General features: G+C 34.7%; 1 long non-coding RNA gene across 2 annotated transcripts in view; it reads right to left on the bottom strand.

Annotated features, from left to right (window-relative positions):
• Positions 1–14,301, bottom strand: part of LOC309797921 — a 37,632-nt gene extending 23,331 nt beyond the window's left edge. For both annotated transcript variants that reach the window (XR_014292869.1, XR_014292870.1), the window contains exon 1: positions 14,287–14,301. This is a non-coding gene — a long non-coding RNA (uncharacterized lncRNA). The remainder of the gene's footprint in view (positions 1–14,286) is intronic.
• Positions 14,302–15,861: the final 1,560 nt, after the last annotated feature.

Genomic DNA, 15,861 nt, shown 5'->3' with positions numbered 1-15,861 from the left:
AGCTGAGAACATAGGGTGTAGCAGTCTGGAGCTATCCCACATTTCCTGTGTCTTATTAAATATTGTGTATATATGCTATGTATTTATATCTCCATCTAAATATACATCTATATCTCCTAAAATACTGTCTCACATATAATGAAGGCACAGTTTCCAGATAGTTGTTCTGGTAGTCATTAGACAAAATATAGTCTCATTTATTTAAAAAATGTGAAATGAGAGAAATGTACGAAAAACTTGATCCATCTTCTGACTGAATTTGTGTTAGTACCTTCAGAAGAGGAAATAATTAATTTATTGTAAATTATTTTATTCCTCATTTATTAGAGAGGAAATTTATAAACTGAATCTGTTAGGGCTTAAAGGGCTTTTTTCCAGAAGATAATATCTGTGGTTCTCACCTTACACTGAGCAGTATATCACTAGTGAACAATCTGACAAATATGTACATTGTTAAGTTATTTTATTTTAACCTGGCTTTTTAATACTATCATCTGATATACATATTAATTGACACTGCAATTTCTTCCTTGATTTGTATATTTTTTTCTACAAACACTTTGCATTCCATCTTCCACGTATCTGATTTACTCATCCATGTGATGGTCTTCATCTTCAGACATCTTGCTGTCTGAGCTGTTCAACCCTGTGACAGTAAAAGCACACTCACTAGGGACTAGGACTTTGAGAAGGACTTAGAAAATTGTTTGACACCTGAAAAACATGGCTCCAGAATATGAAAAAAAATCTGCAAAATTGAGATCAAAACTTGTGTAATTAATTTTTTCAACTAATATTACTACAACAGCAATGTTACTCAGCTTTCATATAGTTATCTATAAATTATATTGGATATGTGACTTGGGCACATATTAATGCATTTGATAACATTTAGGGTAAAGCTTCTAAAAGGGCAATTGCCTAGGACTGAGGAAGGTTTAAAAATGGCCCTGCACAGAATGAACTAGAAGTGACTTGAATGGGAGGCTGAGGCAGAGATGCTGGACCCGGAGAGTTACAGAGCAGGCATACATTGGAGAGAGCTTTCCTATATAGGAGAGCCAAGAATTTGTTACTTATTGAGCGGGGAGCATGAAGGTAGGGGACCCTATAATGAGAATCCTAGGATTGCTTCTAGATTTCTAACTTGGATAAGTGACAGGACGGTACTCTTTGGTGAATACTAAAGGAACAGCAACAGCAGCAAAAGTCTAAGAATGGAACTTTAACATATCACAATGCCACCTTTAAAGTAAATTTGGCTTTCTTCTCCTTTTTGAATGAATGAAAATGCATTAATTAAAGACATACACATTCACACACCTGCTAATATCTGCTCTTCTGCAATCATGTGTTTTCTGTATAGTGTCTAAATATCTATTCTAGTTGAAGTAGTGCTTAAACACTTCAATATGCCTCTTTTCAGCCAAAAAGAAAAACTGTCTATGACTGTTTCAACATATTTTAAATATATGTATAATCATTGCCAACTTATCTGCTTTGCAGATTCTCGTTTCCTATACAATATTTAATATCTCCCTTTATTGAAAATGTCATTGCTCAGTATTATGATTGTTTTTCATTTTTATTATATGTCTGACTGTTAGACTTATTGATTAATCTCTTTATTAATGGAATGATCTCAGCACAATGTTAAATACTCTTCTTCTCTACCATTATTGTATATTATTTTAAAGATTTTCCATACAGTTACTTTAAATGGGATTTTCAGATTTTTCAGGCTTTTTGAAGTCAGTAGGATAGGCTCCAGTGAGTAAAAGAAATGCTGAAGAACAATATGAATTAAACAAATTTAAGTAGTTAAGAAAGCACTAATCTAGTCATTGAGAAATATATACTAATATTTACATAGTATGTATATATAAATCAATAGTTTCAAAATGAGATAATCTACTGAACAAAATATCTTAAAATGTGAATGAAAAGATGTTGTCAAATCACTATATGATTAAAGTACAAAAATTTGTATAAGCTTGGAATATAAATAATAAGTGCATTTTTGTCTGGGAGACAAGTTGTTATCTGGGAAACCTCAAGACATTTTGTAGATTATCGAAATCACTTTACTATCAATCTTGAGCATTTCTCCTATCAACTCTATAATTAGTATTGGAAATTAACATGATGACTCTATTTCACTATCAGGAACATTAAAGAAACTATTTCAAGTGCTAAACATTGGTTTTAACAAATAAAAAACAATTCATCTGAAGAAAATGTTACAATGAGCTGAGGAATTAAAAGATCTCAAAGTAGAGAAATTTCACTGACTGCAGTATACACAACTTGAAGGTAGAGTTTCTGTTTTTCCTGTTTGCCCTCCAAATTTTGGAACAGTGTTATATGCACAGTGCAGGGTAATAAGCAAATATTTAACAAATGAAAAGTACTGAATTCATTACCTTGTGGTACAAATTAGGATTTCTTTTTTACTGTAACTAGAAGATTTTAATTTCAGCATTATGAATTATTAATGTCTTTATCTGATTCCCAGTTCTGTGTCAACCAAACTTATTTGAGTGATAATTAGAGGACTTCATGTTTATCCTATCTTCTAGGATTTCACTTTTGCATATCTGTTAATTCATAATTTTGACATTTTTATAGCACAACCAACGACTATAAAAACACATGGAGCAAGCACTTGCCGAATAACTAAATAAAACAGGTTTCAGATATGAAACTAGAGCCATGCTTGGTTATACTTCTAAATGCTTCATCTAAAGAGAGACCTGCAACACTGCTGCATGAATTAATCACCTACGGTGACTTTTAAACCTACCAACAGCTGGCCCCTCTATCATATCTGATTTTATTCAATAGTCTAAATGATAATAAGTTTTTGATCAAGAACTTTATTTTACTGGTTGTAAAGGTGCGCGCATGAACGCGCACACAATCCCCAGGGCTTTTAAAAATTGTGGGACAGAATTAATCATAACTATTGAGTTTAAATGTCATTTATCAACTTACTAAAGTGCAAGCATGCAGGGAAAATAAGCTAAAGACAAGACTTTTGTTTTTCAATTTATTTTTAAAAAGTCTTGTAGAAATCTTTATGAAATTAACACAAAACGGTAGTACCAAAAATCTTTTTGCTTTGTTTATTCCCTAGTCTGTGGCAATGTAAACAGTGGAAGTTAACCCGGAATTTAAGTTAAGGAAAGCTATATTGTATTAAGTTTAGCCAAACATTGTCTAACTTGCCATCATATTTTTTCAAATCAATAAAATTTCTATTCTCTTCCCTCTCTCCTCATCTCCCTTAAGGTATGTCAACTCTAACCCCGCCCCCCCCCCATACACACACCTTGTTGCCTCTGACATTATCTCCTCTACTAGACGCGCTTTTGTACTTATTGCTACATAACAGTTCAACAATAAAATGTGATAAATGCAGGCAAAGTTGTTTCAAGAAGGAAGGTAAATGTCCTTACACATTTTCAACATAGAAACAGAATTTTTCAAAAGTGAGTTACAAAACAGCAAAATTAAAAAAAAATAGTTATAAAGTTTGCAGATAATGTTGTCATCCCTCTTAAAAGAAGAGGGATAAGGCACAGAAGAAATGTAGTGTTGAGGACAATGAAAATCAGCAGTTATTGCAATCTATTTATGCTGCATTCAATGGATTTAGAAGACAGAGGCTTGGGTGCTGTCGTTATTACTTGTTTGCCATTTGATGGTGGGCAAAATATTTAATTTCATTGCGTTTCTCTTTCTATGCCTCTAAAATGTGGATTCCCAGGCTAAGAAAATATTTCAAATCTTTTCTAGGTCTAAAAGTCACACACCTTAGTGTACCCTTTATAAAGGCCACATTTTCACAAAAGATAGCATTCTTGTAAAACACCTTTATAGAAAGAAAAAGCTATATTTAGAAGGTCCACTCAGTGTCCAGGGTTTTCTGAAGTCGTACTGCTGTTTATAACCAGGTGTAGGCCAGTAGGACAACACATTTGCTTTAATAACTGTCCAGATTTCTTGGAGTTAAAGATAAGTTTTTCATTATTCTAAGTGTTGACCTAAGAAATTATTGAAAGAATTGTTCTAATTTACTTATTGAATTGCCCAGTTCTTACATGGCCTGACATGGAAGGTGATTTAAAAGATTGCATTTAAGTTTGGACATATAGCCTTCATCCTGCTGTTTCATCACAGACCTCTTACAGGATAAACACGTGCAACCATTTTGAGTTTCTGAATGGGAGTGCTCCTTATAGTATTTTCCCCTTATAAATTTCTTGCCAACTTACTCCAATTTGAATGCAGGTAGAAATTTATAAATTTCTCCAAGAACTTATTTTTATTTTTATGAATCTTACTGATTTTGTTTTAATACCGAGGACTTTATCAAGTTCATAGACATTTGATAGAATAAAAAGCAAAAGCATAATTAGGAAAAATCCAAAAACCTCAAATAGAAAATAAGATGCTAGGTTGTTAGTAACAGAAATTAGCACAAATAGACTGAAAAACTGACCACCATTGTAAACTGAGCTTTTAACTATGGGAGTCGCCAGGAAAAGGAGGGTTACCTGACTCAGGGCTCTTCTCTTTCTTTGCCTTCTTTTAACAATCTCGAAAATTAAACAAAGATTGAAATGACAATAAAAATAATTTATTTCCCAAACCATTTGAGAGTAGTTGCCAACACAATGCAATGTCTCCCCCAAATCCTCTAGTATTTCCTACAAACATATATCCAAATGTAATCATGAAAATCAGGAAATTAACACTGACACATGACCACAGAGCTACTAATCCTCAGACCCCTTTCAAGTTTTGTCAATTATCCCCATCATGTCCTTCATAATAAAAGGATCAGCCCAGTGTCACATGTTGCATTTAGTTGTCCTGTCTCTTTAGTTTTTTAATCTGGAAAATTTTCTCAGGCTTCCCTTGAATTTCATGAACTAGAAAAATTTTAAAGAATATGGATCAGTTATTTTGTAGGATTTAGCTGTTTGTATTTGTCTCATGATTATTCAGGATATGTGTAGTTGGCAGGAATAACACAGTGGTGAAGCTCTGTTCTTCTCACTGCTTCCTATCAAACAATTTCGGCAAACTTTTAACTTGTAACCTTAATGGAATATTATTTTACTCATTTGATTAAGGTGTATCACCCAGTCTTCTCCATTGTAAAGTTATTTTTTTCTCCTTCATTATTAATAATTTTTGTGGTAAGGCACTTTGTAATTATGTAAATATCCTGTTCCTCATCAAACATAATTTATTCAATTTAATTATTTAAATCAGTATGAACTCATAGACTCCTATTTTATTCAATTGACTATAATATGTTTCTACCATTATTAATTTTGAGGCTTAGATTGTTCAAGACTTGTCCAGTGGAAACCCCTTCAGTTTGGCTTCTATATCCTTTGATGTTTCCCAATTATTCTGTGATATCTCCCTTTTTTTTTAAAACATCTTTATTGGAGTATAATTGCTTTACAATGGGGTGTTAGTTTCTGCTTTATAACAAAGTGAATCAGCTATACATATACATACACCCTCATATCTCCTCCCTCTTGCATCTCCTTCCCTCCCACCCTCCTTACCCCATCCCTCTAGGTGGTCACAAAGCACCAAGCTGATCTCCCTGTGCTATGCGGCTGCTTCCCACTAGCTATCTATTTTACGTTTGGTAAGGTATATAGGTCCATGCCTCTCTCTCGCTTTGTCACAGCTTACCCTTCCCCCTCCCCATATCCTCAAGGCCATTCTCTAGTAGGTCTGTGTCTTTATTCCTGTTTTACCCATCGGTTCTTCATGACATTTTTTTTTTAGATTCCATATATATGTGTTAGCATACGCTATTTGTCTTTCTCTTTCTGATGTCACTCTGTATGACAGACTCTAGGTCCATCCACCTCACTACAAATAACTCAATTTCGTTTCTTTTTATGGCTGATCCCTTACTTCTTGAAACAATAATATGTTCTAGAGTCATCTTATATTTTCCCTATAGTGGTTCTAGAATCAGCCATTTCTCCAAAGAGCTTTAGTTCCTTCAGTTGGAGAGCTGTATTTAGAAACCAAGATCTGGACACTAGGTGTATTCATTGCTCTTGGGAAGTAGTGGTCCCAGGTATTCTCAATAGGCAGCGCTAGGGGATTTATGTACATATATACATACACACATATGAAAACACATATTCATAACCATTTACATATATTCACAAACACATTCATAAACATATGCATACATATTGTCTATGTTTATTCTTATAATGTCTCTATATTGAAAATACATCCTCCATTCCCTTTCAACACCCTTTCATTCTAGTTTTTGCCCTTTTCATATTTTAACTCCCTCCACAGATATTAAAATAACACTGATTACCATATTGTTAATATCCTTACTTATTTGATCAATCTTCCTGTATTTAAGTAAATTCTTGTAGCTGCCACTTTCCCATCCACACATTTTCTCCACCTGGCACGGGTTATGGCTATCTGTACAGAGTGGTTGCCAAGGCCACTTCCTCATGTGGATGCCCTTTCACACGAATCAGACTTCAGCAGTCAACTCCAGGCTCCCTTATGCAGACATCCTCTCCCCTTTCTCAGACTCTGAGACCCAATGCCAAGTCATGTGGCTCCTTGAATGCCCACCTCCCCCATGCTGACAAAGGGTTATTTTACCTCACTTAATGGACTAATTTGTTCAAGAAGGGAAGGAATCACAACACTATAAAGCAGTTATACTCCAATAAAGATATAAAAAAAAGGAGGGAAGGGACAAGGAAGAGGATGAAGGGAGGTGGACAGGGATGAACAGGTATCTTTTTTTCTAAACAATATTTGAAGAGGTCCTTCATTTAGAAGTTACAAAGACATTATGAAGTATCAGCTGAAGAACTGAAACAACGACATATATTTACACATCTATATCCCTACATCTATGACACACAATGTACACCTAATTTTATAGCAACCAAAATATAATTTAACAAAACTTATGATGCTTAGCCATACACTTTAATACTCAGCAACTTTAAAAAATATGCAGTGCCATTTGGCTGTTAACTATCAGTCCATTTATATGAATGGATTTGTAAAACTCCTAGCCAAGAGTGCTTGGGATAGCGTCTCTACTGGTCCTACTGGATCCTCTTCTTCTTTTGTCACTCTTTTCGGTCATTTGTTGATTCTCGATTGTATCTCATTGGTGACTTGCATGACCTTTGCTAATCATACCTGGGCAAATAGCCCAGCTTGGTGTCTCTCAAAGGGCTGACTGAAAACCATCTGCAACAGAATCAACTGTGGTACTAGATAAAATTCAGGTCCACAGGCCCTGTTCTGATTTCCTGCTCAGAAGCTCTTTAGAGAGTAATGAGTATTTGGAAAATACCTTAGCTAATTCTCACACATTGACACTGAAACCATGGTGTAGTTTGCATGTTTACAATTCCTCAAAGTTCACGGTTTAAAACACATAGGTCTCACCAACTACAGTTCTTTTATTTTAGCTTCATCAATTCACATTTGTTATTTAACCAACTTGGAAATTGCCAGATGTGTGAATAGCCGCCAAAGTAAAATGTATCTATCTTCTGCAAAAATGTCTTCTACCAAATGTCTCTACAAAATGAAATGTAAATACCTTCTAAGATCTTGCTTGGAGGAATCTTACAGATTTTTAAAATCTTCCAGGTTTTAGGGAATACCAAGTGCAAAGGCCCTGATGTTGGGAAAGCCACTGCAGAAAGAAAATCTGGATGTGTGTGTGAGAGAATAGTAGTAGTAAACGAGCTTGGAGAGTAGGGCAGAAGAAATACTGAATAAAGCATGTAGGACAGGTAAAAAGTTTAATTTTTATTCAAAAGTTATGGGAACAGGTTTTGGGAAATAATGTGATATGATTCATGTTTTTTTTGTGATTATTCTGGCTATTGTATTGGTTATAGACTATAAGGATTGGGGCAAGAGGGGAAGAAGCAAGGAGGTTGTGGAAGAGGCTGCCTATTGCATTAGATGAGGCAAGCAATGATGGCTTGGAGTAAGTAAAGATGGCAAGAGTAAGGTGAGAGGTAGGTGGATTCAGGATGTATTTTCAAGTTAGACTGGCAAGAATTTCTGATGGACTGGACATAGGAATTGTGGGAAAGTGAGAGTTTAAGGATGAATCTAACATTTTTGGTCTGAGCAACTGGATGAGTTATGGAGCCAGGAAAAACTGGAGTGCAATGGATGGATCAAAGCAAAATATTTAGTTTTATTTGCTAAGTTTGAAATGTCTATTATGCATAGATTGGAGATATTTAGTGGGAAATTGGAATTAGGAGTCTGGAGGTTAGGTGAGTGGTTAGGGCTAGAAGTATGAATTGGGGAGTCATAAGTCATCTTCCCATTAAAGTAATGGGACTAGATTAAAACTCATGAGTAGTTAAGGTAGATGGAGAGCAAAGGGGGCCAGGAATGAGCCTTAGGGCATTCTAACAGACTTTGAGGGATGGGAGGCATCACCAAGGGAGACTTCCAAGGAATGGTGAGTGAGGAGGGGAGAAATCTAGGAGAGGATGGTGTCCTGGTAGCCAGTGAAACAAAATATTCATTCTGGAAATTATAAAGTTCATTTTCCAAAGTTTCTTGAATTGATGATCATTTGAAACTTGGTATTTTAAAAAGAGCTTTAGCAAACAGAAAAGAGAATAATTTTCTATCATGAGTGATTGATTGCAGCAGCATGGGGAATGGAAAAGTTGTGAAAAGGGAATCAAGAATTTATGTAAAAGACAATTTTAAACAAAAGTATTCATTTAAAAAACAAGTACACAATATTTAGACATTATATTTTGTCTTTGTGTCAACAGCAGCTACAGCATGCTGTAAGTGAAAGATGAAGGATTACAGTTGAATATCAAATCAGGGAAAAAGGTGAAATACTTGAATTCTTTGTAGATTTTTAATAGATTTCAAACCTCTATTGGTTTTGAATAATGTCATATTTCAAACGTAATTTTCTAAATAATCATAACAATTTTACAATCAGAATAAACCTTATACAAGCCTTATTTAAATGCACATATAGTTCATTTTTATGGGTAAAACTAGGACTCTGGTCTTCTGATTACCAGTACTATTTCTTATTGCAACACACTGTTTAAATGTATAGATGATTGAAAAAAAGAGCATACCAGTGATCTCTTAAATGGTTTACAAAATATTAAGTAATTAAAATTAGGGGAAATAAAGCTCATGAGGATTAAATTACAGGAAGAGTTTAAAGGGGGCAAAGAAGTAGGAGATGTATTTCCACATGGATAAATATGATATTTTAGGAGAAAATGACCAAGACTGCATTTATAACGTCATGATACTAGCTAAATGAAATAAAGACAACCATCATGTGAATAACATATAATTTTGATGGTGAATTTTGAATATGGAGACTGATACAGATTAACATCTGATTATAATAAAAATCAGATAGGCAGGGTAACAAGGTCTTCTTCATCCAATCATAGCTTATCAGGAATAAGGGAACCTCTTGATACTTTGGTATGTGCCATTTTAGGACAATGAACTTGCTACAAAGTGAACACTTGACACAAGAAATAGTTTAGAAACATAAATATGATTCAAGAAATTCATGGATGGTGAAAGCTATGTTGGATTATTTCAGAAAGTTAGGGATGACTAGGTTAAGTAACTTCTCTTTTTAATAACAGAATAACTGTCACATGAAAGATCTCACTATGCCATTGACAAAGATAAAATCCCGGGACGCCATGGCTTCACAGTCTAATAGTCTAGAGATACAATGTCCAGTATAGTGTCCATTAGTCACAAGTGGCTATTAAATACTTGAAATGTGGGCAAGTTTGACTTAGGAACTTAAATTTTAATTTTATTGAACTTACATTTAAAAATTTAAAAACATATGTGACTAATGGCTATAGTTTTTGACAGCACTAAGAACATTTCCATTATCATGGAAAGTTCTATTGACCAGAGCTGACCCATAACATTTTTATTTAATTTTACATTTATTCCTCTTTGCTAAGAAAATCCTCTCTCTTACTAAAAAACAATATTAGCAAGATGGCTAGATATAAGCTCAAGATGCAAAAGTCTATTGGATTTCTATAATCCAGGAACAAAGAGAGAGCTTAAAAATTATTTAAAATGGAAAAAAAAACTACCTAGGAATAAATCTAAAGAAAAATGTGCAAGACATTTATGGAGAAAATAAAACCCTATTGAAAGATATTAAAGAAGTCTTAAATAAATGGAGAGGTACATCTTGTTTATGGATAGAAAAGACTCATCATTATGATGTAAATTTTCCCCAACTTAATTTATATAGTCAATACAATTACAATAAAAATACTTAATAGAGGTTTTACAGGATTGCCAATTCTGAAATATTTGTGAATGGTCAAGAACAGCTGAGACACACCTAAAAAATCCATTCATTCCAAAATGGTCCTGGAAAACTTAATTATTCATAAGAAAACAAAGAAATTGGATAATACAGACAAGTCGATTGTAAGTGCATTAATGGCTTGAATATAAAACAAAGATACACTAGAACTTTCAGAAGAAAATATACTATATCTGGGTAGCATTAAACTAGGGAAGGACATTTTAAGTAGAACAAAAAGACACTAAGCTAAAAGATAAATTTGATTTCATTAAAATTGAGAGCCGCTATTTATCACAGGACAACATTGAAAAAGTGAGAAGGCATGAAGTAACTTATTTGTGTCATATATAGCTGACCAAGGATTATTTGCTTGTATTTAAAAAACAACAGAAATAAGTAAGAAACAGATAAACAGTAGAAAAATGGACAAAAGATATTCTCTGGACTTTCATAGAATAGGAAACATAGGCAACTATTAAACAAATGAAAGGATTCTCAACCTATCAGTAATTAGGGAAATACAAATTAAAATTGTTATGGACTGAATTGTGTTCCCTAAAATTCGTATGTTGATGCCCCATCTCCCAATGTGGCTGTTTGGAGACAGGGACTTTAAAAACATAATTATGGTTAAATGAGGTCATAATGGTGGGGCCCTAACTGATATGACTGGTGGCCTTGTAAGAAGAGGAAGAGAATCGAGGGATGTATACACACAGAGAAAAGGCCATCTGAGGACATAGCAAGAAAGCAGTGGTCACCTGCAAGTCAAGGAAAGAGGCCTCAGGAGTACCCAAAACTGCCAACATCTTGATCCTGGACTTCCAGCCTCCAGAACTGTGAGAAGATAAATCTCGTTTTTTAAGCCACTGAATCTGAGGTATTTTGCTAGGACAACCTGAGCAGACTAATACAAGGAACAAAAGACTAGAATGGCCATTCTAACTGGTGAAGCTATAGAGCCAAAAGGGCTGAAAATTGATTCCATATCTTTGGAAAACATTTTGACATTATTTTTTAAAGTTGAATATTTGAATTCCCTACAACTCAGCAATTCTACTCTTAGTATGTCTACTCTTTTACTTATGTTAAATCTTGCACATGTGTACCAGGAAACATTAAAATAAATGTTCATGGAAGTACTGTCCGTAATAGGCCCAAAACAACCCAAATATCATTAATAGAATAATAAAGACATTTTCTTGTATTTATAAAATAAAATATTATACAGTAGTACAAATGAATGAACACTAGTTAAAGTAAAGTGGATGAACCTTAGAAACATAATGTTGAGTAAAAAAAGCAAGCACAGAAGACTAAAGTATGATATCAATTTTATAAATCTCAATAATAAGCAAAATCAGATAAAAATTATGTGGATGTTGAACATAAAGCCAAGATCAGAGTGATTTCTTTGGTGAAAGCAGGAAGGTGGGATCAGGGTAGAGAACAGAGAGAAGACTCAGCAGTTTTGATTCTAGTTCTTAGGTTCGGTGGTGTGTTTGCAGGAGTTTTTATTATTTATCATAACTTACATACAATTAAATATATTCTTTTGTATATTATCTAATAATATTTAAAAAATCAAAATCCATTATATACCAAAGATAACCCCTAGACATTAATTATAGAGAAACAACATACATAGTTACTCATAAATCTTCTGTAGTTGAAAGCTTTTAGCTATGAAATTCTTCCCCCTTCATATGAGGACTTTATGTTCCATAATGAAGGAAAATTGTTCCTACTTTGGGACAATTTGCCTTCTTTATTTAAGTGATACTAGTCCTTTCTTTGGCTGCCTAGAAATTTTAAAAACAACCGATAACTACATCTACTGCCTGCAAGAGAATAAAGGAAAAGGAGCATAGGAGGCAATCTCATACATTATTGATAAACACATACAAAGACAATATTAGTACAGAGCTATTTCTCCATATAGCAACTCTGAATTTTATTAATAAATACATATATATATATATAAAACATTAATAAAAGAATAAAATTATCCAATATGAGTACATTTGCTCTTTTTTTGCAATTAGTTCCAGGATTCTATTTTAGATTATTACTTCATATCTGCGAGAGTTGGGTGTGTGTTTGTGTGTTTGGTTTTGTGGAAGTTGCATTGTGCTAAATTTTACATTTCTTTCTTGAATTAAATGGCTTTTGTTATCCCTTGGGAATACTGAAGATAGCAACAGCAGATTACTACCTACCGATGGAAAAGTATAAACAGCAATTTTAGCTGCTAGTGATTCTGAAATTGCCCTTAACTTTGCCCTTCTAAAAATGCTCCAAGAATTACGTTGTGCAAATCCACAGATTTACTATCCATATTCAAGTCATTTACGTGAACAAAGAATGTAGCCTGCGGTATCAGTAACAAAGGATGTTATAGCCATCAAGCCATCAGCACCCTGAGGGGATTCAGGATGGAGAAAACAGGATACTGGCCCTAGATAATTAAAGTGCATATCAAGGGAATGATTTCCATGAGACCAGATTCCTGCATCTCACCATATATAGAAAAGTGCTAAATTTATTAACTTAACTTAGTTTCTTTAATTAACAATAATCTTTTGATGTTCCAACTACCTGGGTTTTTTTTTTTTTTGCAAGAACCCCTAAATATCCTGTGCCCTCCCTTACCTTTTCAGAACGGTCCCTCAGAGCTATCTGAGAGGCTGTCTCCTGATTTAAGTCCTCAGTATGTCCTCCAAATAAAACATAATTCTCAACTTTTAGGTTGTGCATTTTTTTTCAGTCAACATTTAATTGTATGGCTCACGTAGGTACTATGCCTAGATGTAATGGGATGAGATGTAAATTATTAAAACGAGATAAATTCTGTCAGCTCTACCACTAGCTGAGATCCAGGCTTTCATCTCTGGATACTTCTGTCATAGACCTTGGCAGATATGGGGTCTGTGTTGGTCTTAAAATTATTCTTAGAATTGTGGGGACTCATTCATTCTTTCAACAAAATTTTATTGCTTATATTCTATGTGTCACTTACAGTTCTGGGTCTTGGAATATAGAAGTCAACACACGAAAATACAAGGATAAAACACATTTTCTACCATATTAACTTTTTTCATTCATTAATTCATCCCTAAGTCATTCAACATGCATCTTCTTATTGAATACTGATGAGGGGTCAAATGCTCTGCTAAACACTGAGTATATAACTGTAAATGAGATGGATAGGCCCTGATTTTGATGTCACTACTATCTTTTGTCCTGCCATATAATGGGACAGCTTCATTATTCCCCTTACCCTAAGTTTTTATCACAAATTGCTAATGAAAATAAAACTGTTAGTGGAGTTTCAACATGCATAGGTAAATGAGAACAGAGAACTCCCCTTTCACATGCCCCATTCTCCTCCTTCTAACTCCCTATGTGAACTCACTTTGTGACAAGACCAAGAAGATGTGCCCCAATAAGAACTAAGCTGATTTCCTCACACTGACTGGGGCTATTGCTCACTTAGAAGACTTGATGCTTAATTTTGATAAGCAACTAGAAGACCATGGAGACAACCTATAAAAATGATTTGTCATGGGAGAAAATACTAAAAAGGGTTAATGTGCTGTTCCACATGTCTAACCTCCTGGGATTAAACCACAGGCACCAAGATCACCAAGTGTACATGGCAACAGTGAGTTACAAATGAAAAAAAAAAGTATCATACTGTTATTGTATTCATCTTCCCCCAAGGCACTCTCTGATAAACACCACAACCTCTAAGGGAATTGAGAACAGCTTCCTTGTGGGGTAGGTTATATATGCATCTTTTTCCAAGCAGTTAAATCATATCCAGCTATCAGCACACCTTACTTAAGGTGATTGTAATGTATGAGATTAAATGTTCTTACTTGATTGGAAACCTTCTTGTCCTCAATTCATTGGCTATACTGGATTTTTTTCTTGGGTCAGACTTTCAGACTTCTACCAGAAATCGTTCCTTTGGGGAAACCAGGCCTTCCCAGAAACTCAGGAAACTGAAATGGAGACAGCAAGAGAGAAGGAAATTATTTGGACATATAGACCTCAATTGTTTGGTTTTAAGTAAACGTCCAAGCAAACATCTTCTAAATGGTATAATAACTTTAGGGAAATTCACGGTTTATAAGTTTTTGTACTCATAAACTGTACATATTATGGTAAGAGTACAGGTTGCATTTTGTGTCTTCAACTCAAGCAAAGACTTCAAAAAAGGCTCAGTTATCCTTTGTTCATTAAGACACAAAGAGAGGGCAAAAAGGGCAAGTTTCTAAGTCTTTTTCTTTAAAATTTACTTCCTTTCTTCAGTCTTCATCAAGATCTTCAGGAAATTAACTTTACTAAAGTTAATTATTCATAAAATAAACATAGGAACCTGCAGAAGACTATTTCACAGAGACCTGTAATGTACAGTATCCATTGAATACATGCACCATGAGCTTGTGTTTTCGAGCACTGGCATACACAAAACTCTGTGTGTGTGTGTGTGTGTGTGTGTGCACATGTGTGTCTTTTTTTGTGATGGAGCCATAGGGAGAAAATAAATCTATTGGCTGCAATTCAGTGATGTAGAAAGATTTAAGGTTAAAGGAAAAGGCTACATCAAGCGAAGCAATAAAGTCATGAGGTTGTGCTTCCATAATAATAACAATAGCAGTCTTCTGTAACCAAGGGAGCAGGCTCCTCAAATTATACTCACACCTGTTAGACCATCTGCCCATAAATTTCACACTATCATTAATGGAAAACAAATGGCACTGTCTCTCCTTCCCTTTATCCATTGGCCATTCTCATATAAACGATTTTTCTCTTCAAGGTCATGCTCTTTTATATCTGTTTAAAAATATTAGGATTTAGGAGGAGTGATACAAATGTGCCATGCCTTGGTACTTGTACCAGTGATGGCTCTGTAAGGAGCACTGGATTGTTAGGAGGCTATAAATTGAATTCCCCTAGAAGCAGAACCTGAGGCAATAATTTGAATGCAAACTGTTCATCTGGGAGGTGCTTCCAGAAAACTCAGAAGTGGAGTGGGAATTGAGAATGGAGGCATGGAAGGAAGACAACAGAGGTGCATTACTGAAAATTACTCCTGCAGGAAACTGCTGCCAGTACTTCAGGGGAGTTCTGTGAAACTCTATAGAACATGTCTCAGAGTTATCCCAAGAATTGGTGAGAAACTTGAAGTACTTATCTTCCAGTCCCCTCTGTCCTAGGTTGAAAGCTACACCCAGATACATTAACTCCTGTACATTTGTGGCCTGCCCTAAGGTGGATAATTGCAGGTGGTAGCATGATTCTATCAGCATATACTGGAATGATGAGTGCTGGGGAGATATGAGTGGAACATTGAAACCATCTAATACAGTCGGGGCAGGAGATATTAATTACTGGCTTGCAAGTCCAAATGGGTAACCTTAAATTCCTGGGTTAATGGTTTTACTTTG

Source organism: Mesoplodon mirus, assembly GCF_964341445.2.
Source record: "Mesoplodon mirus genome assembly, contig: HAP1_SCAFFOLD_1229, whole genome shotgun sequence".
In the NCBI taxonomy this organism is placed as follows: Eukaryota; Metazoa; Chordata; class Mammalia; order Artiodactyla; family Ziphiidae; genus Mesoplodon; species Mesoplodon mirus.
This window is presented reverse-complemented; position numbering and strand designations above follow the sequence as displayed.